Source organism: Lynx rufus, unplaced genomic scaffold (genome assembly GCF_022079265.1).
Source record: "Lynx rufus isolate CCGP_SWC_20201006 ecotype Redwood Valley unplaced genomic scaffold, mLynRuf1.p SCAF_1, whole genome shotgun sequence".
NCBI classification, from domain to species: Eukaryota; Metazoa; Chordata; class Mammalia; order Carnivora; family Felidae; genus Lynx; species Lynx rufus.
Window position 1 is genome coordinate 140,993,602 of NW_025814823.1, and position 23,618 is coordinate 141,017,219.

The window sequence follows — 23,618 nt, forward strand, 5'->3', positions numbered from 1 at the left end:
AACTTTTTATTATGGAAATTTAAAAACACAAACAGAAGTGGAGAGAATAATATGATAAACCTGCTTATACCCACCACCAAGCTTCAATAATTTTTAAATTCCTACTTAGGCAGGGTTCTTGTGTTTCTTTAAATACAAAGGCACCATCACCTTAACATAATGTAAAACATTTTCTCAAACCTTCAATAATCACTATTCTTCACCAGTCCCCCGTTGTTTTTTTTTCCCTTTTTAAAAAATTTATGGGATGCCTGAGTGGCTCAGCCAGTTAAGCGGTCGACTCTTGATTTTGGCTTAGGTCATAATCTGAGGGTTATGAGATAGAGCCCAAGCCCCTCATCGGGTTCTGGTGCTGGGTGTGGTGCCTGCTTAAGGTTCTCTCTCCTTCTCCCTCTCCCTCTCTCCTTCTCCCCCTCTGCTCACACATACTTTTTCTCTCTCTAAAAAAAATTACATACTGGATTTGTGACTCAAATCAGGTGCATACATTGCAGTTTATTGATATATGTCTTGTCTCTTCATAGATTCACCTTCAATATTCTGGGTTTATATCTTTGTACTTTTTATTTTTGTTTTGTTAAAGAAACCTGGCTGTTTTGTCATACAGAATTCCCCTAGAATCTGACTTCCGTTGATTGCATCTCCATAGTGAGATATAGAAGAATGGTAAGATTTGGACTCAATTTTTGGTGTGTATGCCATGACTGTTTCATGGGTAATTTTGTATATTTCTATCAGGAGATGCATGATATCTAGTATCTCTATTTTTTTAATGTCAGTAACCACTGGCAATCATTACAATCCAGTACTGGTAGTATTCCAATTCTACCACTTCTTACTCTTTATTAGCTGGCATACATAATAAGAAGCTTGGTTTCATCAATTATTTGAATACTGTCACATGCAGATAATACTGGAAAGTCTGGGCAAATATTTGGATCACTCTGTTTACTAGCTTTTATTTTTATTTATTTATTTATTCATTTATTTATTTATTTATTTTTATTTTAACTTGTTTTATTTTTTCAAATTTACATCCAAGTTAGCATATAGTGCAACAATGACTTCAGGAGTAGATTCCTTAGTGCCCCTTACCCATTTAGCCCATCCCCCCTCCCACAACCCCTCCAGCAACTCTCAGTTTGTTCTCCCTATTTATGAGTTTCTTCTGTTTTGCCCCCCTCCCTGTTTTTATATTATTTTTGTTTCCCTTCCCTTATGTTCATCTGTTTTGTCTTTTAAAGTCCTCATATGAGTGAAGTCATATGATGTTTGTCTTTCTCTGACTAATTTCACTTAGCATAATACCCTCCAGTTCCATCCATGTAGTTGCAAATGGCAAGATTTCATTCTTTTTGATTGCCGAGTAATACTTCATTGTATATATGTACCACGTCTTCTTTATCCATTCATCCATCAATGGACATTTGGGCTCTTTCCATACTTTGGCTATTGTTGATAGTGCTGCTATAAACATGGGGGTGCATGTGTCCCTTCGAAACAGCACACCCATATCCCTTGGATAAATGTCTAGTAGTGCAGTTGCTGGGTCGTAGGGTAGTTCTATTTTTAGTTTCTTGAGGAACCTCCATACTGTTTTCCAGAGTGGCTGCACCAGCTTGAATTCCCATTATTTACTTTTTTAATTCAAATTTTAGTTAGTTAACATATGGTGCAATATTGGTTTCAGGAGCAGAATTTAGTGATTCATCACTTACATACAACAACCGGTGCTCATCACAAGTGTCTTCCTTAATACCCATCACCTGTTTAGTCCATCCCCCCACCCAACACCCCTCCAGCACACCTCAGTTTGTTCTCTATTGGTAAGAGTCTCTTGTGGTTTGTTTCCCTCTCTCCTCTCCCCCACCTTCCCATATGTTCATCTGTTTTGTTTCTTAAATTCCACATGAGTGAAATCATACGGTATTTGTCTTTCTTTGATTGACTTATTTCACTTATCATAATATATTCTGGCTCCATCCATGTTGTTGCAAATGGCAAGATTTTATTCTTTTTGATTGCTGAGTAGTATTCCATTGTATATATGTACCACATCTTTTTCCATTCATCAGTTGATGGACATTTGGGCTGTCTCCATACTTTGGCTATTGTTGATAAAGAATCTTGTACCTTTTTGTGCCTTTGCATTCATTGCCTTTTCCCTTGGATTCTGCTCATCCACTTCTTTCAGATTCAGCTTCTGCATTCCTGTCTTCTTCCTCTTTCCCATCTGCCTTCTTCTTCCTCTGACACTTCACTTCCCTGCCCCACCCCACCCCCCAACTCCATGTTTCATTCTCCATCTGGGTCCCATAATGATATTTAAAAAACAAGGAAGTGGGGCACCTGGGTGGCTCACTCGGTTAAGTGTCCGACTTCGGCTCAGGTCATGATCTCACAGTCCATGAGTTCGAGCCCCGCGTCGGGCTCTGGGCTGACAGCTCAGAGCCTGGAGCCTGTTTCAGATTCTGTGTCTCCCTCTCTCTCTGACCCTCCCCCATTCATGCTCTGTCTCTCTCTCTGTCTCAAAAATAAGAATTAAAAAAACGTTAAAAAAAAATTAAAAATAAATAAATAAATAAAAAACAAGGAAGTGATTTATTTTTATTGATTTCTTTATATTTTTAAAAGATTTTTAAAAATTTATGTTTATTTATTTATTTTGAGAGAGAGAGCAGGGGAGGGGGCAGAGAAAGAGAGGGAGAGAGAATCCCAAGCAGGCTCCACGTCAGCATGGGGCTCAATGTGGGGCTTGAACTCACAAACGTTGAGATCACGACCTGAGCTGAAACCATGAGTCCGATGCTTAACCAACTGAGCCACCTAGGCATCCCAAGGAAATGATCTATTTTTAATTTAGCAGGATAATGTAAGAAATCTGATGACTGAGTTCAGTAATATGCTGCAGAAATAGCGATCTCCCAACTATCTGGTGTATAACAGGCAAGTGGAACAACCACTTTCTCTGGTGCCACATCTGAAGACTAAGTGGACGGAGGGTTTACTAGTATTAGCACTGTTGGTGGTTGGGGTTTTCCTTATTTTGCATGAATTAAAAAATGGATTCACACTGCTCTACAGAGATAGACCTCAGGGTTAAGGGATTAACAGAAACCTAAATTTAAATTAGAAGGCAATGATATCCTAGCAAAACTGAGCCAACAGATCAAATATCCGGCTGTCTCAGAAGCACAATGGTAGAAATGCTGTTCCATTAGACAGGAATATATACTTACATATCCAGAATAAATACCTACAAAATAAATAAGTAGGCAGCACTAACTAAATGCCCGTCATAACCATGGAAAGCAACCTGTGTGGCGAACAGATTCATTCTGTATATGTAAGTTCTAAAAAAGAAAAGCAGTCACTCCATCTCCAATTCAGAAGGACAGTCTTCTGGACAGCTGTTATATATGGGGGTGGGGGGTGGGGGGGGATTGTCAGAAATAAAGATGTCAACAGAGGAAACTGCACTTGTAGTGCCCAGAGGTGGGTAACATATAGATGTGGGTGCCTTTGGCAAATAACTTAAGGACTTTGAGCTCAGTTTCTTCATCTGTAAAATGAGTAAGTGGGATGAAGTCATTGGTTTATTGTCACTGAGCATATTGTGTAAAACAGTGTGCCTGTCCTGGGTATGCCACAGAGAATGAGTAGGAAATAGTCCTGAACCTGATTTACTCATTCATTCAGTCACTCAGTCCCTGTGTCCTTATTCCATGACAGGCATTGAGTAGATGACAGTGAGCGTGAAAAATACAGCCCCTGATCTCACAGTTCCATTCTGATGAGGAAGGCAGACAGACAGCCAGGCAACTCTAAAGCACCACAATGTATGTTATACACGGGAAAGTGCAGGGGCACCTGGGTGGCTCAATTGGGTAAGCATCCGACTCTTGATTTCAGCTCAGGTCCTGATCTCACAGTTCATGAGTTCAAGCTCCGCATCAGGCTCTGCACAAATAGCAGAGCCTGTTTGGGATTCTCTTTCTCTCCCTCTCTCTACCTGTGCTCTGATTGCTTTCTCTCTCTCTCTCTCTCTCTCTCTCTCTCAAAATAAATAAATAAATTAAAAAAAAATAAAAGGGAAAGTGCAGGGTGTTATGGAAAAAGGGGTAGCTAACCACTCTTTACCTGGCACCTCAGGGCTATTTTCTCATTTAACTGTTCACCCAGTTTTACAGATGGAAAGACTGAGGGGTTACATCATAGCTTCTCCCACTGCCTGTGAATCTTGTTAAAATTCACATCCTGATTCAGTAGGTCTGGGGTTTAGGCCTGAGATTCTGCATGTCTAACAAACTCCCACTCTTGCAGCAAGAGCTAGAGAGCTTGGGTCACTGTTCCTAGGTTACCCCGCTGGTAAGGGTCAGTGTCAGGTTCCCAGCCTAGCTTCAGTCTTTTTTTTTTTTTTAATTTTTTTTTAACGTTTATTTATTTTTGAGACAGAGACAGAGCATGAACGGGGGAGGGGCAGAGAGAGAGGGAGACACAGAATCGGAAGCAGGCTCCAGGCTCTGAGCCATCAGCCCAGAGCCCGACTCGGGGCTCGAACTCACGGACCGTGAGATCGTGACCTGAGCTGAAGTCGGACGCTCAACCGACTGAGCCACCCAGGCGCCCCGAAGCTAGCTTCAGTCTTTAAAGCCTGTGCCTTTAATCACCTCTCAGAGGTCCTGCCCCCAGAACTCCCACTACTCTAAAATTCTGATTCCCATGCCAGGTTAATTTGAAAAATACTAATCAAAAAATAACAATAAGAAGTCTGGCATTTCCCAGTGCCCCAGCTATTCCCTAAGGGAAGAGTATTTAGGGATGTCTGGGCACTCTCTCAGGATGGGAGGAGGCTCCTGGGGTGAGGCAGGAATAAGCTTCTGTAGTTATAAAATCCCCATGGGACCCTCAAAAGGGTCCCTTCTGAGGCCTGGTAGTGTTAAAACACCCATCCACTGGTGGCCCTGCTCTAAGGCCTGCCCGAGAACTGGAGCAGCCGAATAAAGAAGTTGTCATAAAGTTAACAGCCTCATATTGAGCCCTTAACTGTGTGCCAGGCACTTAACATTCAATTTTTATGGTAACCCGACAAAGTAGGACTATGACCGTCATCTTCACTCCACAAATAAGGAAACAGAGGTTAAATAACTGACCCAAAGTAACATAGCTGGACAAAGGCAGAAAAGAGGGGCCACAGGGCACCTGGGTGGCTCACTCAGTTGAGTGTCCAACTCTCCATTTTGGCTCAGGTCATGATCTTACAGGTTTGTGAGTTTGAGCCCCACATAGGGCTCTGTGCTGACAGTGCAGGGCCTGCTTGGGATATTCTCTCTCCCTCTCTCTCTGCCCCTCCCCCACCCACACTGTCTCTGTCTCTCAAAATAAATAAATAAACTTAAGAAATTTTAAAGAAAAGAGCGCCACTGCTCTATGTAGGTTGACGCCCTGTGTAACACTGTTTTCAATCAATCATTCTAGCTGAGGAGGAAAAAGAATGGCAGCTTTGGGTCAGAGTGTTCCTACACACTCCCCCCCACAATACCCTGCCAGCAGCCATGGTGACCTATGCGGACATATCATCATATGTACACATAAGCATATGTGAAAGGCCCGCCCCTCCTCTCTTACCCTGATTTGAAAAGACCTGCCATGTAGTAAAAAAAAAAAATACAGCCTCAGAAGCCCCTAAATTAACTCATATAATTGGAACAACTTCATTCCTCCATGTTTACTGTAGGCCTACTATTTGTTCATAACCCACACCTTCAAGGAAGGTGACTGTCATTTAAGAGATAATTTACGGATATGACAGAACTAGGAAATACAGAACAATACCTCATGAAGTGATAAATCATATCAGAGGCTTAAACAGATAATAATAGCTATCATTTATTGATCATGATCTATGAGCTTTATTTTTTTAATGTTTATTTATTTATTTTTGAGAAATAGAGAGCTAGCGGGGGAAGGCATGGAGAGAGAGAGAATCCCAAGCAGGCTCCACACTGCCAGCATAGAGCCCGCCATGGGACTCAAACCCACAAACTGGGAATCCGTGACCTGAGCCTAAACCCAGAGTCAGCCGCTCAACAGACTGAGGCACCCAGGTGCCCCAATCTATGTGCTTTAGATGTAGTATCTCATGGGATCTTCCCAATGGTCCTTAGAAGCAAGTTATTATTATGTCTATATTATAGATGAGTGGAGAGGTGCTTATATACAAAGTAACTTGGCCAAGGCTGGGCAGCCAGTAAATAGAAAACCTGGGTTTGAACCAGGAAACTGGGGCCACCCAACTTTTACACACCTTGGTCAAAACCACATGCAGGGCTTTAGTGCCTCTGTCTGAAACCACTTCTCTGTGCTGTGCATCTCCGGCAGGGGAAAGAGTTGCATTACTTAGAATTATAAAGAAAAGCCTAATGAAGAAAATGATATTTGATAGACGTTGAGCCAATAAAACAACCACCAACTCATCTTTATTAACCACTGGGTATAGTACTGGGACATTATAAATAGACAATAAATGCTTTTCAAAAATATATTTTTTTAAGTTTTATTTATTTAGGGGCACCTGGGAAGCTCAGTCGGTTAAGTCTCTGACTCTTGATTTCTGCTCAGGTCATGATCTCATGGTTTGTGAGTTCGAGCCCTGCATTGGGCTCTGTGGTGACAGCGTGGAGCCCGCTTGGGATTCTCTCTTTCCTTCTCTCCCTGCTCCTCCCCCATTCATTGACTCTCTCTCTCAAAATAAATAAATAACATTAAGAAAAAAGTTTTAGGGATGTCTGGGTGACTCAGTCTGTTGAGCATCCAACTTGGCTCAAATCATGATCTCACAGTTCATGGGTTCGAGCCCCACATGGGGGTCTCTGCTGTCAGCGTGGAGCCCACTTTGGATCCTCTGTCTTCCTCTCTCTCTGCCCCTCCCCCTCCCTCACATAAATTTTTAAAATCTTTAAAAAATAAATTAAAATTAAAAAATTAAAAAATAAAGTTTTATTCATTTAAGTAATCTCTACACCCAACATGGGGCTTGAACTCATGACCCAAGATCAAAAGTTGCATGCCTGACTGAGCCAGCCAGGTGCCCCAACAATAAATGCTTTGTGAGCTAAAATATTTTGCTTAACTAAGAGTTTGCTATGAAAGGGTTGGGGTGTGTGTACAAATGAAGGGGTAGGGAATACTGGTTGGAGGGCATGGATGAACAAAGCTTTGCCAAGAATAAGCTCAACTTATTTTGGGGAAACTGTGAAAATGCTAGTCTGTTGAAAATGGAGTTCATTTTTCATTCAGTCATTCAGTCATTCAGTCATTCAGCAAACAGTTCTTGAGCACCTACAACATGCCAGGCACTGTGTTAGAGGTGTGGAATACAAACATGAGTAAGACACAACCCCAGCCTTCAAACGGTTCACAGTTTTGAAGTGTGGGGTGGTTGGTGGGGAGGGGACACAGACATGTGCCATGTGTAGGCTTATAAATGGCTTAAGAAGGGTCTAGAGAGTGGGGCACCAGGGCGGCTCAGTCAGTTAAGCATCTGACTTACGGTTCTTGAGGGTTCTTGAGATCAAAGCCTCCCTCAAGCCCCATGTCTGACTCCATGCTGACAGTGCAGAAACCTACTTGGGATTCTTTCTGTCCCGCTTTCTCTGCCCTTCCCCCACTCACTCACAAGCATGCTCTCTCGTAAATAAATAAACAAACAAATAAATAAGTAAAAAAGAAGGGCCTGGAGAAAGAGCTGAGGGTGCATAGAGGGAGAACTGATGGGGAATTCAAGAAAGAAGCTGAGCAAGGATGGTCAGGCCCCTACAGGCAGTGAGATGAAGAGGGCAGAGGGTGGGGTTAGAATGAGGAGATTAGGATCTCCTTATGGCATGATCTCCTTATGACATGGCAGATGACACTATCAGGGTCATTTCAGTGACCCAGGTAAAGCCTGGCCAGACTCCTCAGTTGCACAAGTACACTCAGGCCATGAACAGATAGATGTCTTCAGAAACGATCCTTCAATGGGGCACCTGGGTGGCTCAGTCAGTTAAGCCTCTGATTCTTGGTTTCAGCTCAGGTCATGATCTCATGGTTAGGTTCGTGAGTTTGAGCCCTGCATCAGTCTCCACGCTGGCAGTGCAGAGCCTGCTTGGGATTCTCTCTCTCTCCTTCCCACTCTCTCAAAATAAGTGAATAAACTTAAGAAAGAAAAAAAAAGAAAGAACTGATCCTTCTGTAAGATTAACAAGGCAGCTGTTTTCTGTGTTCTCAGGCAATTTCCAGGAAACATTTAGGCATACATCTTTTAACTCCCAGTGACCTCGTCATAGAAAAGAGTAGGAAAAGTGGTCACGCTCTCAACATTTCTGCATAAAGTTTTCTTCAGCATCAGAAGTCATTCCATAAATCTTCATGGAGTACCTAGCATGTCAGGTACTATCTGAGGCAATATCTGAGGTGCTGAGGACTCAGCAGTAAACAAAATCTCTGATTTCATGAAGCTCTCATTCAAATGGGGCCACAGACACAGTCAAGAGAAAAAAAATAGATCTACAAAATGGGAGAAGATGATGTGTAAAGGGAAAGGGGAGAATGATGTTGCGGAGGGCTATTCTGTGGGGGACTGCTCTGGTGGAGTTACATGCAGCCAACTCTGAATAGGGGGAGGGTGAGTAGATGGCCAGGGGAAGAGGAAACTCTCTGAAGTGGGAGAGTGCTCAGTGTATTCCAGAAACAAGGAGGCCAGTGCTGCTGGAGCAGACCAAGCAAGGGAAAGGGGAACCCTGAGGAGCCAGGGGCTAGATCCTGTGGAGGCCTTTGGCTTTCCTTCCACCTGAGATGGGAGCCTTGGGAAGTAGGCACAGGGTCTGGGGTACCTCTTAAGGATCACTCTGGGACAGAATTCGAGAAACAGGGAGGACCAGGGAAATCAGTAGGAGACTGTTGCCACAGCCCAGATAAAAGAGGATGGTGGTTTGGACTAGGGGGGCAGCCAGAAGAAATTGTGAGATGATCTTAATCTAGAGATATTTTGAAATCCGAAAGGATTTGCTGACAGATTAGATGTGAGGGAAAGTGAGCAGTCAATGATGATTCAGATTCCCAGGATTTGGGCCAGAGTAAAAACTGCCATTTATCAAGTTGGGAGGACTTCTTGGGGTGCCTGGGTGACTCAGTTGGTTAAGCATCCAACTCTTGGTCTCGGCTCACAATCTGGCATTTTGTGGGATCGAGCACCACATCTGGCTGTATGCTGACAGTGCAGAGCCTGTTTGGGATTCTCTCCTGCCCCCTGTCCACCCCACCCCACCCCTCCTCTCCAGCTCATACTCTCTCTTTCTCAAAATAGATAAATAAAAACTAATAAATAAATAAACAAATAAATAAATAAGACAGGAGGACTTCTTGAGGTTGGAACTCAAAATTTTGATTTTGGACATATTAATTTGAGGCAGCTGTTAAGATACATGAGCCCTGTGTTAAAGGGAGAGGCCAAAGCTGGGGACAGTAGTTATTAAAGTAAGGACAGGTAATTAAAGCCATAGGATCGGATGAGGTCACCTGGGTAGTGATGGCAGGCCAAGGAGAGGTCTGGTCCTCCAGGCATGACAGTGTATAGAGGAGGAGGGGAACCAGGAAAGAGTGGTATCTTGAAAGTCAGTTGCTGCTGAGAGGGGCATCAACTAATGACTTGGCCTAACCCTTGGATTTGGCAAAGGAAGGTCACTGGGGACTTGGACAGGAACCAGTTTAGATGGAGTGGTGGGGATTGAAGCCTGGTGTTCTCATCAGGGTTCAAGGGAAAACTTGGGAAAAGAGGATGAGGAGATAATAAGAGTGGACATCTCTTTTAAGGGATTTTCTGTAAAGTGCAGTCAAGAATGGAATTGGAGGGAGGCACCTGGCTGGCTCAGTTGGAGGAGCTGTGACTCTTGATCTCAGGGTCATGAGTTCGACCCCACGTTGGGTGTAGAGACTACATACATACATACATACATAAATACTTTAAAAATGAATTAAATTGGAGGAAGATCAAGAAGGAAGATATCATTTATCATTTCATGTAACGCACTAGAAAGCAACCAGCCAAGGGGAAAAATTATTCATGTAGAGAGGAGGAGTGAGGACACTGAGTGATATCCTTATGCTGTGGAGAGGGGAGGGGCCCAGTGCACATGTGCAGGGTCAGCATAGGTGGGAGCATGGGCAGTTCACCCATTTTCAGGAAAGGGAGGTCAGAGGATATGGTGGGTGGATTTGTGAGTGGAACATGTGAATGTTTTCTTCTGACTGCTAATCTTTTCCTCCCTCTGTTTGTATGTGGTAATGGTGTTGTTTTCATCAATTCTAAGATGCAATCTTTTCATATTCTAGCAGCTATGAAATTAGAATAAATCTTAAAATCAGTGGAACATTTAATTGTTAGTATTTAGTTAACCCTTGAACAACATGAGGGTTCGGGTGCTGACCTCCACTCCCCACATAGTCAAAAATCCATGTATAACTTTTTTTTTTAAGTTTATTTATTTGGGGGTGGGGTGGGGCAGAGAAACAGAGAGAGAGAGAGAGAGAGAGAGAATCTTAAGAAGATTCCAAAATGTCCCCTATGATCATGACCTGAGCCAAAATCAAGAGTTGGACACTTGACAGACTGAGTCACGCAGGTTCCCCCCACCATGTATAACTTTTGACTCCCCCAAAACATAACTATTAATACCTACTGTTCACTGGAAGTCTTACCAATAACATAAACAGTCGACTAACACATATTTTGTATCTTATATGTATTATATTCTATATTTTTGCAAGAAATTAGGCTAAAGAAAAGAAAATGTCAAGAAAATCATAAGAAAGAGAAAAGACATTTATAGCGCTACACTTTATCCAAAAAAATCTACACTGTTAGCATGGAGCCTACTTGGGTTCTCTCTCCCTCTCTCTCTATCCCTCCACCATTCATTTGTGCTCACACACTCTCTCTTTGTCTTTCCTTCTCAAAATAAATCATTAAACTTAAAAAAAAAATCTGTGTGTAAGTGGACCCACAGTATTCAAACTTGGGTTGTTCAAGAGTCAACTGCATTCTTTCTCAGAACTACATATAATAAAGAAGAGTTTATGTCAAAGGTGACTCAGGCTTGGTGAACTGTGGGTTGTCACTTTCCTTTGGACCCAACTAGAGTTGTCTGTCCATTGGAGAGGAGGCCAAGCAGGGCCCTGCAAATGCTGTTTGGCTTGTGAGTTAAAGGAGAGATGTCAACATTTTTAGTAAGATACTTTGGGCCACTGAAAAGAAAGACAAAGAAAGAGGGAGAAAAGCAAAGGAAAGGAAAGGCAAGGAAAGATAAGATAAGGAGGAAGGGAGGGAAGGAAGGAAGGAAAGAAGGAGGAAAGAAAGAAAGAAACTAATTTGGGGCCATAACTATCTCTCTGGTAAAAATTCATCCAGCCCAAACTTCTGAAGAAAGGTCAAGGTGCCATGAAGTAGGGGAAGGAGGCTGGGCCTCTGCCCACAAGCTACAGGACTGTCTGGGCTTCTGATTGTTATTTCATCAGGGGAATATGAAAGACCATGGACAAGGCAACTAACACTACTTGTCCCACACCTGAACCTGGACAGCCACACCTGACTCAGAAACCAAGTGCTTCCTTCAGTCAGACAAGATCTTGGCCGCACTTCCTGTGTGGTAAAGACAAGGAGAAGTCCAAGTGTCTGAGAACAGGGAACTAACTGTGTCACAGCATAGCTCTTGGGGTTACTTCAGCTTTACTTCTTGGGTAAGAGGAGCTAGGACTCCAGTCCCTCTTTTCTGTAGCTCAAGTCTAGGAATGGTTCGGGAGGTTCTCTTTGTCCAAACAGTTGAGTGCTTACCATATACTGTGCTGGCTGATCACTGGGTATACTGTATAAGCAAACTCAGGGCCCCTGTTCTCAGAGCTTATATCTAGTCAGGGAGATTGATTAACAAAGTAATACACACACACACACACACACACACACACACATATATATAATTTTAAATTTAATTTTAAAGAAACTTTAAAGAAACTGGGCGCCTGGGTGGCTCAGTCAATTGAGCATTCAAGCTCAGGTCATAGTCTCAAGGTTTGTGGGTTCGAGCCCTGAATCAGGCTTGCTGCTGTCAGTGCAGCCTCTGACTCTGCCCTCTTCCACTCACGCTCTCTATCTCTCAAAAATAAAATAACACTAAAAAAAATAAACTTTTAAAAAAATTTTTATTTAAAAAAAATTTTTTTTAATGTTTTACTTATTCTTGAGAGAGAGAGAGAGACAGAGCATGAGCGGGGGAGGAGCAGAGCGAGAGAGGGACACAGAATCTGAAGCAGGCTCCAGGCTCTGAGCGGTCAGCACAGAGCCCGATGCGGGGCTCGAACTCACAGACCATGAGATCATGACCTGAGCTGAATTCGGATGCTCAACCGACTGAGCCACCCAGGCACCCCTAAAAAAATTTTTTTTAATGTTTTATTTTTGAGAGACAGAGAGAGATGGTATGAGTCGGGGAGGAGCAGAGAGACAGGGAGACACAGAATCCAAAGCAGGCTCCAGGCTCCGAGCTGTCAGCACAGAGCCCGACATGGGGCTTGAACCCACAAACTGTGAGATCATGACCTGAGCCAAAGTCGGATGCCCAACCGACTGAGCCACCCAGACACCCCCCCACCGAAAAAAAGAAACTTTAAAGAAACTATGTGCCAGGACACGTTCTGAGCACTTTACAAAGATTAATACCTGGGGTGCCTGGGTGGTTCAGTTGGTTGAGCGTCCCACTCTTGATTTCAGCTCAGGTCATGATCCCTGGGTTGTGGGATTGAGCCCCATGTTGGGCTTTGCGCTGAGCATGGAGCCTACTTAAGATTCTCTTTCCCTCTGTCCCTCTCCCCTGCTCAGGCTCTGTTTCTCAAAAATAAAAAAAGAAACATTTGTACCATAATCTAAGAACCAGGTGCTATTACTATTACCCCTGCTTTACAGAAAACTAAAACTCAGGCACAGAGAAGTTCATTATCTTGCCCAAGGTCACAGAACTCCTAAGTGGCAAAGTCAAGATTCAAACCCAAGCAGTTTTGCGTGGGAGTCCTAGCTCTGAACCAATGCTGCCTCTCAGATTATTTTGTTTAGCACAGTTATTCACAAAAACAAGTTGCTTTGGAAATGGAAATGACTCATCCTGGAAGGAGAGATTGTAGCATGTGACAAGCCAGTGGCAGCTTTGAAGGCTGGCTGGAGAGACTGCTGCTCACCAAGCAATAAGCAATTTGCATCGGGCACTTCTGCAGTGTATTATACCTTGAGCCTCTCCCCCATCCTCCTCTTCACAGACGTCTCCTTTGGGCTCTTACATGGCATCCTTATCTCGCCTTGCCTTTCATGCTTTTACTCTGCCCTCTCAGGCTTTACTGTTAGGGGCACAGATTTATTTTTCTCTTCGACCATGCAGCTTATAGTGACCTTGGCTAAATGTGGCACAGGACCACACCCAAGAGAAGGCCCAGTCAATGTATGGGGTAGGGGGTGGGGGGAAGGGGAGAGGAGTAGAGAGAGATTGGAAATCAGATTTTAAGAGGAGAAGCAGTTCTAGACCAAGACTATGTCTACCCTGGCCAATGGAAGAGACTCCTTGCAAAATCTTGTCTCTGTGGACTGGTTCAGTGGCCTACAACTTACTCAGAACTCAACACTTTCGCTATAAAACTGAGTGTTGTTCCTACAGTACTTTCTGCTTTTCCAAGCCCATCTGCAGTTCTGATCTCCTTCAACCCAACCACAACCCCAGGAGGTATTCGTGGCAGGACACAGCTGGATCCCAAAGGGTCTTCAAAGCCACAGTTTGCTAGTCAGAAGCTAAGATCCCTCACTGCTGGGTGAGTCATTTGCATTTCTAAAGTGAGTCTCATTTCAGAGTAAAGGGGCTCTGAGTTGGATCTCTGTGCTTTAAACTCCACACTCTTCCACTCTGTTTCTCCCTCTCCGAGGAGGAGGACAAGATAGTCTCAGATGCAGGACCTTCGAGAACCAAGACCTGAATCCCTGGATACAGCTGCTTGCCATCCTTGGGCTCCACTGCCAAAAATGGCCAGATCCCCCCCCCCCGCAAGAAATCAACACCAAATTTCTTATAAGAGTGCAAAACTTCAGAAAGCTTCTGGTAACACAAGCATATTGTGGTGGTACAAGGAATACAGCCATTGTAAGGTTGTGAGTTTGGCATTTGTTTCTGAATGTGCTTCTGAAACATGTTATTTTTAACACAAAGGCAATACTAGTCTCTATTTCATAAGAACCCGTGAAATTAAGTGAGTTAATAATTTGAACATGTTACCTTTTCCTATTACAATATCTTTTTCTTTCCAAAATCACTATACTTTCTATTTCTATACTGGACCCATAACAGAGGTAGCTGAGACCCTGGGGAGTTTTGGAAATACAATAGATTTTAGCTTCCACTGGGACAGAAACCGATTCTGGCCCGTCGCTTCTGGTGGAGTCCAGTAGTCAAGACAGAAATCAGGCTGACGTCAGAGCCATTACCCTCCCTGCCCCCACGCCCAGCTGGCCAGCCTTTGTGTGGCTCTAAAGGCTCTGTGGGCATTCTGCAGGCGCTTCCTTCAAATGCTAATGAAAGCTCACAAATGGTAAACAGCAGGATGGAGCTAGTGTCTGTAGCCGGCCCGAGCAGCTGGGAGTTATTGCCCCACCCTTCCTCCCAAGATTTCCCCGACCCCAGTCCTCCAGGTTTCCAGAGCTGTGCGCTTCAACTGCCCGGAACCGGCCGCAGCCGTAACTCTAATCTCTGCGCCTGCGCAGTCCCGGCTTATCTTTCACATCAAATCCTAACGTCCTAAACCTCCTCCTCTCCTTACCAGCCTGTCACAGGCCTTTGTTATTCTCTGCAGTTTCCCCAGGCATTCCAGGCGCACGACAGCCTCCTACCACCCCCTACCAAGCCCAAAGCACTTCTGAGGCGTCCCAGTGGCCAGGCCTTCTAGTCCTTTGAATACAAGGTTCTTGTAAGGTAGGTAGTATTAATTTTAAAGATGAGGAACAGAGTCCCAGGGTGACCAACTGACAGAGCCAAGATTTAACCCAGGCCTCTTGGATTCCCTGGTCTAGACCTTTCCTTCTTATCACATATCTCTTCAAAGGCAGGAGACATTTCTGATTGAAGGAGCAATGGGGCAATGGAGTCTGGATAAGAGAAGGGTCCATGGAGGCCCCTAGAGACAGAGCCACTTGAGGGAAACGTCAAATCTGGCCCTGTTTGAGGGCCACAGCTTCTCTCCAGACCTCCCCTCCCAAGACCTTGGTGGGGCTTTTTCTCTGACACTAATGATAAATAGCTTTCAGGGCCCAGGATTGAGAGTGCATGCCGGTCTTCAGTTCCTCCTCTGACATGCCCGACTGCTTTTTGAAGTGCATCTGTTTCACACAAGCAAATTATTTGTGAAACTGTGAGCTCCTGGGTTGTTAGGAGGTGGCTCTGAGCACTCTCCCTCTCCCCCAGAATAGTCTGTCAGATCTCCAGGATGCGAGTCTAATCCTGCTGGGTTGCAGAGGGAATACTTTTAGCTGGCTAGGGATTATGGGATCATTTGTCTAAAAACAATATAACCTTTTTTTTTTTTAATTTTTAAAATTTTATCTATTTATTTTGAGAGAGCACAAGCAGCACAAATAGATAAATTTTATCTATTTATCTTGAGCATGCACAAGCAGCGGCGTGCAGGTGTGGGGTGGGGGGAGAAGGTAGAAGAGACAGAATCCCAAGCAGGCTCTGATGTGGGGCTCTGATGTGGGGCTCACAAACCGTGAGATCACGACCTGAGCCAAGAGCAAGAGTCGGACGCTTAACTGGCTGTGCCATCCAGGTGCCCCAACAGTATGATACATTTAAGATCAGCTGTAATATGATCATTCACTGTGGTCAGTCACAGCAGTAAGAATCCCCTGTATATATATAGAGCGCTTTCATGGTCTCCAAAGGACTTCTGGGCACATTTTATTATTTCGTTGTCACAACCAACCTATGGTTTGCACAGCTTGAGTGTTCCTATCACCATTTCACGTAAACTGGAGATTGAGAGGTCTCACTGTTGGCTAACTGTCCTATAACTGGTAAGTACAATGGACTCTGAAGCAGGTACCCTACTCCAGCAATATATCCACCAACCTAAAGCAACTCTGCTAAGAAAAGATCTGCATAATACTTATGCAGATATGTACTGATTTTATGCTTAGATTATGCTTTAGAATTCACAGCTCCCCACCTCTTAGGTTCTTCTCACCACCATGAAAAAACCTTTTTTCCTACTCTGTAGCCCGAGTAAGTAAATATTAATAGTAAGGCAGAATTACCAAATCAGTAAAGATTTTTTAATCTTTAATTTTATTTTTAAATGTTTATTTTTGAGAGAGAGTGTGAGTGGGGGAGAGGCAGAGAAAGAGGGGGACAGAGTATCCGAAGCAGGCTCTGTGCTGACAGCGGTGAGCTCAATGTGGGGCTCGAACTCACGAACTGGAGATCATGACCTGAGCAGAAGTCATACACTCAACCAGCTGAGCCACCCAGGTGTCCCAGTAAAGATTTTTTTAAATGGTAACACCCAGAGCACGTGGATGGCTCAGTGGGTAGAGCAGGTGACTCTTGATCTCAGGGTCATGAGTTTAAGCCCCATGTTGGGCAGAGAGCTTACTTTAAAAAACAAAACAAAACAGTAACACCCATGCTGGTAAAGATGTGAGGAGATAGACACACTCAGACACTGCTGATGGGACTATAAATTAGTGCTTTGTTTCTGATGGGCACTTTGATAGTAATCATTGAAAGCTTTTAATTCCTTTTGATGTTTATTTTTGAGAGAGAGAGAGAGAGAGAGAGAGAGAGAGACAGAGCCAGAGCATGAGCAGCGGAGGGGCAGAGAGAGAGGGAGACACAGAATCTGAGGCAGAATCCAGGCTCTGAGCTGTCAGCACAGAGCCTGACATAGGGCTCGAATTCATGAACTTGGAGATCATGACTTGAGCCGAAGTCGGACGCTTAACCTATTGAGCCACCCAGGAGCCCCTAAAAGCTTTTAAAATAAGCAATTTTTGATGTGTCAAACACACTCCTCTTTAAAAATATTTTTTTCCTAAAAAAACCAGTCGGAGACTACAGAAAGAGGTGTATTTATTAAGGTATGTTTATCTCTATGTTACCTAGAACACAGTAAAAACCTGAAATAATCTGGCTATTCAGCAGGTCAAATAAAGATCTACAAGAAGATGAAATATCCTGCAGTAATTAAAAAAAATTTTTTTAATATTTATTTATTTTTGAGAGAGAGAGACACAGAGCATGAGTGGGGCAGGGGCGGAGAGAGAGAGAGGGAGACACAGAATCCAAAGCAGGCTCCAGGCTCCGAGCTGTCAGCACAGAGCCTGATGCGGTGCTCGAACTCACAAACCATGAGATCATGACCTGAGCTGAAGTCGGATGTTTAACTGACTGAGCCCCCCAGGTGCCCCTCTGCAGTAATTTTATATGACACTATGGAAGAATATTTAACCAGCTGGGGAAATGTTCACTGTTCTCCAGTGAGGAAAACTAAGTAATAAAATAGTTAAGCAATATAATCTCAATCTGATTTTTAAAAAGATAGCTTGAAGTAGAAAGCTATCAAACTGTTAAGAGTAGTTTTCTCTGGGAGCATCTAGGTGGCTCAGTCGGTTGAGTATGCAACTTCGGCTCAGGTCATGATCTCACGGTCCGTGAGTTCGAGCCCCGCGTCAGGCTCTGTACTGACAGCTCAGAGCCTGGAGCCTGCTTTGGATTCTGTGTCTCCCTCTCTCTCTGACCCTCCCCCGTTCATGCTCTGTCTCTGTCTCAAAAATAAATAAACATTAAAAAAAATTTTTTTAAATAAAAAAGAGTAGTTTTCTCTGAATCCTTCCTTCCTCTCTCCCTTCCCTTCTGTTTTGTATTTCCTAGTCTTTTTTACAATAACTTAATAAGCATGTGTTCCATTTGGAATCACAAAAGAGAAACCTTTCTTTTTTAGATGAGACTCTAAGAATGAACTGCCCAGGAACCATGGCAAGTGGTGGGTAGGGCTTGTGGTCAAGAAAATAAACAGAGAAGGGGGAACAACTAGTCTATGAGCAACTAAATTGTAAAATATATTCTGGGATTGAAATGACTTTTTTTTTTTTTTTTTTTTTTTTTGCTACTCATCTAAAGAGGATGTTGTGACTGATTTTACAAGAAAAGTCAGCAAATTGCCTTCTTTGAAATGGGACTGGTGGTTTTCACCTCTGGTGGTTAAACCAAGTGAGCTCTGCCTCCCTTCCGACACTGGAAGTCTCTGGAGAGGCGCAGGGTGGCAAATTCTGCCTTTGGTACCGCCTGTTGTCCTCTGGTAAGCCGGGCCACCCCTGCCCCACACTGGGCTCGGGCCCAAAAGGCCTTGCTCTGTATGCTTTCGATTCACGTGAGGTTGTTTACTTCAACTTATAAATGAGAGGTGGAGGGGTCCTTAGAAGCCCTCTGGTATGAGAGAGAGGAGGCTGCGGGATGCCTCACTTCTCCAGCATAGCTCAGCTTGTCACCAATGGAGCAGAGGGGTCTGGATGGTAACTGAAGACTGGAATGGTAATGGAGACCATTCAGCTCCCCAGCGATATCCTGGACCCACGGAAGTCATTTCAAATGATAATAATTTCAGACATTAGTGACCAACTGCTGTCTAGGCGTATGATCTTTGGATTCAAGTTTGTTTGGGTTTTTTTAGATCTTTCTCTGTTTCTGCCATTCAAACAGTTGGGAAAATTTTTTAAGGACAGAAGTTGTGGAGAACGTCAAAGAGGCCTGAAAGTGACTGGACGACGCATCCCTGAGAGGAGTGTGATGTCATGGGAAATACAGCCACAGTCTTACTGTTCTAAAAAGATGATGCTGTGGGGAGCAGGACTGGTACCCTATACTGCATGAAGAGTCAGTGATGGCACCTTTACCTGAGGTTACTTAATGAAATAGGCACGTGATGAGGGTGAGGAGTGGAAACCGTCATTATGCTACATGGTGATTAAAAAGATGGGAACAGTTGATTGGCGGGGCTGGGTTGCTCACTTAGGCGGGAGTTCATCCCTCTTCTCTTCCCATTTTCCTTTGCTTACTTCGTCCGTCTACAACTCCAACCAGATTTATTCTTTTCTTTTGGTCCCAGAAAGGCCATCCCTCCCTCCCACCCCCAACTCAGTGTTACAAAAATAGGATTGGGAATGGATGGTTCAGTCTTCATCGGCCTCGGGATTAAAGTTCAAAGTCTTTTTCACAGGAAACACAAGTCCTTCACAGATGAGTCCTGGCTACCTTTTTAGCTTTATCTCTAACCACTTTCCTTCACATACACTGGTTTCCCACCACAGTGTTCCCCAAACCCGCCACATTTTCATTATACCTGGAATAACAGAGATTGTTAGCGGTCTGCTGAGCTCCTTTTCTCTTCCTTCGGGGCACACAGCCTTCTTTTGCAGTGGGCTGTGGCTACATGACTGAATTCTGGTCGGCGGAATATAGTAATAACGATTGTGCACCACTTTCAGAGCAGGGCTGTGGAAACCTTATGTGCACACCCTTCACATTTCCTTCTGTAGTGACATTGGAAACCTTCGACTGAAGATGACAGAGTCCCAAGGAGGGACAAGTCCAGCTCATTTATCCCCACTTGGAAGAGAGGTTCCCACCAAACAGCCTCGGATTTGGCTTTAAGTAAGAAATAAACATCTATTGCAGGGCATCACTAAAATTCAGAGATTTATTATCTACTATAGGAGCTAGGCTTATCTTAAATACTACTTGGTGAACTCTTCATGCTTCAAGGCCCTCTTCAGATGCCCCTCTTTTAAAAAGCCTCTTCGGATTTCCCCAGGGAGGAGTCATTCTTTCTGTGATTCAACCATGCATCACTTACCGCTACTCCCACCCCCAATGCTTGACTTAATTATGCATCTCTCTTCACATTGGACCATCAGCTCAACAGAAGCAGAGATACTGATCTTTGCAATTCTCAATTTTAGCAAAATGATAGATAGTAGGTGTACAGCATATGAAAATTCACTCATTCAGAAGTATATGTCGAGTCTCTTCTGTATGCTAGACCCTATTCTGGCACTGGGAACACAGCAGTAGACAAAACAGATAAAAATCCCTGTCCTCTACATTTTAAAGAGGACCTTGTATTCTAAGGAGTGCTTTAAACTGGGACTGAAACAATTATTTGACATTATAGACGTGTGTGTAAGAGGCACCTGCCAAGTCCAGGTGATGTTACTTCCTAAATCTTAAACAATTCCACAAGCTAAAATGTAAAAACAAAACAAAACAAAACAAAAAACCTCTGTAGTCACAGAGCTTGTATTGCAGTGGGGGAACTAGATAGTAAGTAAATACATGTAGATTATCAATACTGGTGATATATGCTATAGAGGTAAAGCAGGAGAGGAGGATGGGGAGTATAGGGTGGGAGTTTGATTTCACTTCATTTCATTTCATTTCATTTCATTTCATTTCATTTCATTTCATTTCATGTTTATCCATTTATTTTGAAAGAGAGTACATAAGCAGGGTAGGAGCAGAGAGAGAGGGAGAGAGAGAGAATCCTCATGGGAGGCTCAGTCTCATGAACCGTGAAATCATGACCTGAGTGGAAATCAAGAGTCAGACGCTTAATTGACTAAGCCACCCAGGCACCCGGAGTATAATTTTATTTTATTTATTTTTTCAAGTTTATTTACTTATTTTGAGAGACAGAGTGTGAGCAAGGGTGGATCAGGGAGGGGGGGAGAGAGAGAATCCCAAGCACAGTGCCAGTGCAGAGCCCGATGTAGGGCTCTCTGGAAACCACACAACTGTGAGACCATGACCTGAGCCAAAATCAAGAGTCTGACGCTTAACGAACTCAGCCACCCAGGTGCCCCCAAGGAGTATAATTTTAAATAAGGAGTTCTTAGAAGGCCCCACCGAGAAGATAGAGTTGTAGCAAATACCTGAAAGAAGTAAGGACTGAAGCTATGTAGGTGTTTGAGGGAAAAGTATTCCAGGCACGGCTGGAGCAGAATGAGCAAGGGAAATAAAAGAGATGAAGTAAAAGGGTGTGTGTGTGTGTGTGTGTGTGTGTGTGTGTGTGTGTAGGGGGGAGGAAAGCAGGATGTATATACTTTTGACAGACTTTGGTTTGTATTCAGAGGGAAGTGGGGAGCTACTTCAGTATTTTAAATAAGGAAGTGATCTGATCTGATGCACATTTGAACAGGTTCACTCTGACCACTATATTGAGAGAGGACTGTGTGGAGGGTTGGAGACAAAAAGAGGGCAACAAGTTACAAGGCTATTGTAATAATCTAAGTAACAAAATAACTTGAATGCAATTTTGGATGTATTTTCAAGGTATGATTTGTTGACAGATCAGATGTGGAACATGAGAAAGAAGTCAAGGACGACTCTAACCTTTTTGATCTGAGCAACTGAAAGAATGGAGTTGCAATTTAAGGAGATGAAAAAACTCTTAACAGGGGCAAGGTAGATGTGGAATTTAGATTGGGACTTATGCCTGCCTGATATATCTGTAGTCACATTAAAGTGGAGGTGTTGAGTAGCTGGAGGCATATGTTATGTGTGTGGAATGGAGAAAACTGGGCTAGAATTACAGATGTGGGAGTGGTCAGCATAGAGATGGTATTTAAAACCACAGGACTGGATTAGATCACCAAAGGAAATGAGTGTATATTGAAAAGAAGCCCAAGGACAAAATCAGGGGCACTCCAGAGTGTAGAATTCAGGAAGGTGAGAATCAAAGAACCAACTCCTTATGAGTTGCCAGTGAGTAGGAGGAGAATCAAGACAAGAGTGGTCCTGGAGGCCAAGTGAATATAGCATTCAAGGAGAGAGAACTCAGCTGGGTCAAATTTCACAGTTAGGTTAAGTAATGTGAATACACATTTGAGCAAAGGATTCACCACGTAAAGGTCACCGCTAACCTTGTCTAGAGTGTTTGCTGAATGAAGGAGTGAATGAATAGGACTTTTTTTTGCCACTTATATATTTAAAAATTTTTTAAATATTTACTTATTTTTGAGAGAGTGCTAGTGTGGAGGGGAGGGGCAAAAAGAGGGGGACAGAGGATCTGAAGCCAGCTCCGAGCTGACAGCAGAGAGCCAGATGCAGTGCTCACTCGAACTCACATGTGAGATCATGACCTGAGCCGAAGTCGGACGCTTAACCAACTGAGCCACCCAGGCGTCCCTCACCATTTATATTTGACCAGGACCCAAGAGGGCAAGGACTAGATCTTTGCTTCTCCAGGAAGAGTTTGATGAGTTTGATAAGTGTAGAACTGACTGAATGAAATGGTTCCTCCCTCAATGTCCCTCAATATCCCATTTCCTACTTTATTTTCCTCAGAATTGTAGTGTGTGGGAAACTGCACACAGTTCGCAATCTTTGGCAGCCAGTCTATCTGGAACTGGCTGTGCCTATCATCTCTGTACTCTTCCACAGCACCATACTACACCCTAAGCCCTTCAGGGCAAAGAAGTCATCAACATCAAAAAACAAATCACAGGAGGGCACCTGGCCTGGGTGGCTCAGTCGGTGGAGCATCCGGCTGGGGTTGTTATCCTGGAGTCATGAGACATTTAACTGAGCCACCCCGGCGCCCCAATCCTCAGGAACCTTGAAACTAAAAAAGTATTAACTCCATTTTATAGGTAAGGAACCTAAAGCTTGAAGAGGGTAAGTTGTTTTTCTCTAACGACACACCAATGTTAGCAAGGGGAGAAACTAGAACGTGCCCACAGAGTTACATGATTTCAAGGTTAAGCTTTTTGCACATTCCCCAAAGAACTGGAGACAACAATGTGAGATTCCTTAGAGATGCGCTGCTGAAAGGCAATCATTACAAAGAATTCTGGACAGCTTTCCCTGGCCATTCTTGGCTCTGTGTGTGTTGAGGGGCAGTCCAGTCTGTTCCTGTTATTCAGGGACCAATTATTCCATTCTCATGGCATGTTCAGGACCATTTGCTTCTCTTCGTTTTCAACCATTTATTTTCCTACTCCTACAAGATCCTCTGCCAGGACAGAGGGAAGAGGCAGAAAGCTAACCATCCATGTAGGTAACTTTGGGGAAATGTTGTATTGGGGATATGCTTGAGACAACTGGCTAAGATGACATTTTACACAATTTTGTCTGCCTGAATGATCTGGAATCCACATTAGTTCTGTTAATTGGCCCCATGGTGGGTTCAGTTAGAGGCTGCACAGGGCCCTGATCATTTATAAGCTCCATCCTAGAAACTCACAGGTCTGTGGCCATTTGGTTCATGGTTCTTGAAAAATTCATAATAATCACCGACAACTGATTCATCAGACTTTAGTCTTCTAAGGAGAAAGGAGGATTCTCGGGGCTCAAACCCCTCAAGAGGCTATCTGGACTCACCTAATCTGGCCCCTCAGCCTGGGAGGGAACTCCCCACTCCAGCATACTCCACTCATGGCCTGGTCCTTTGGTGCAAGTCCGGCAGTAATGTGGCCTTTAACCTCAGCAGGAGGCTCTCAGGAC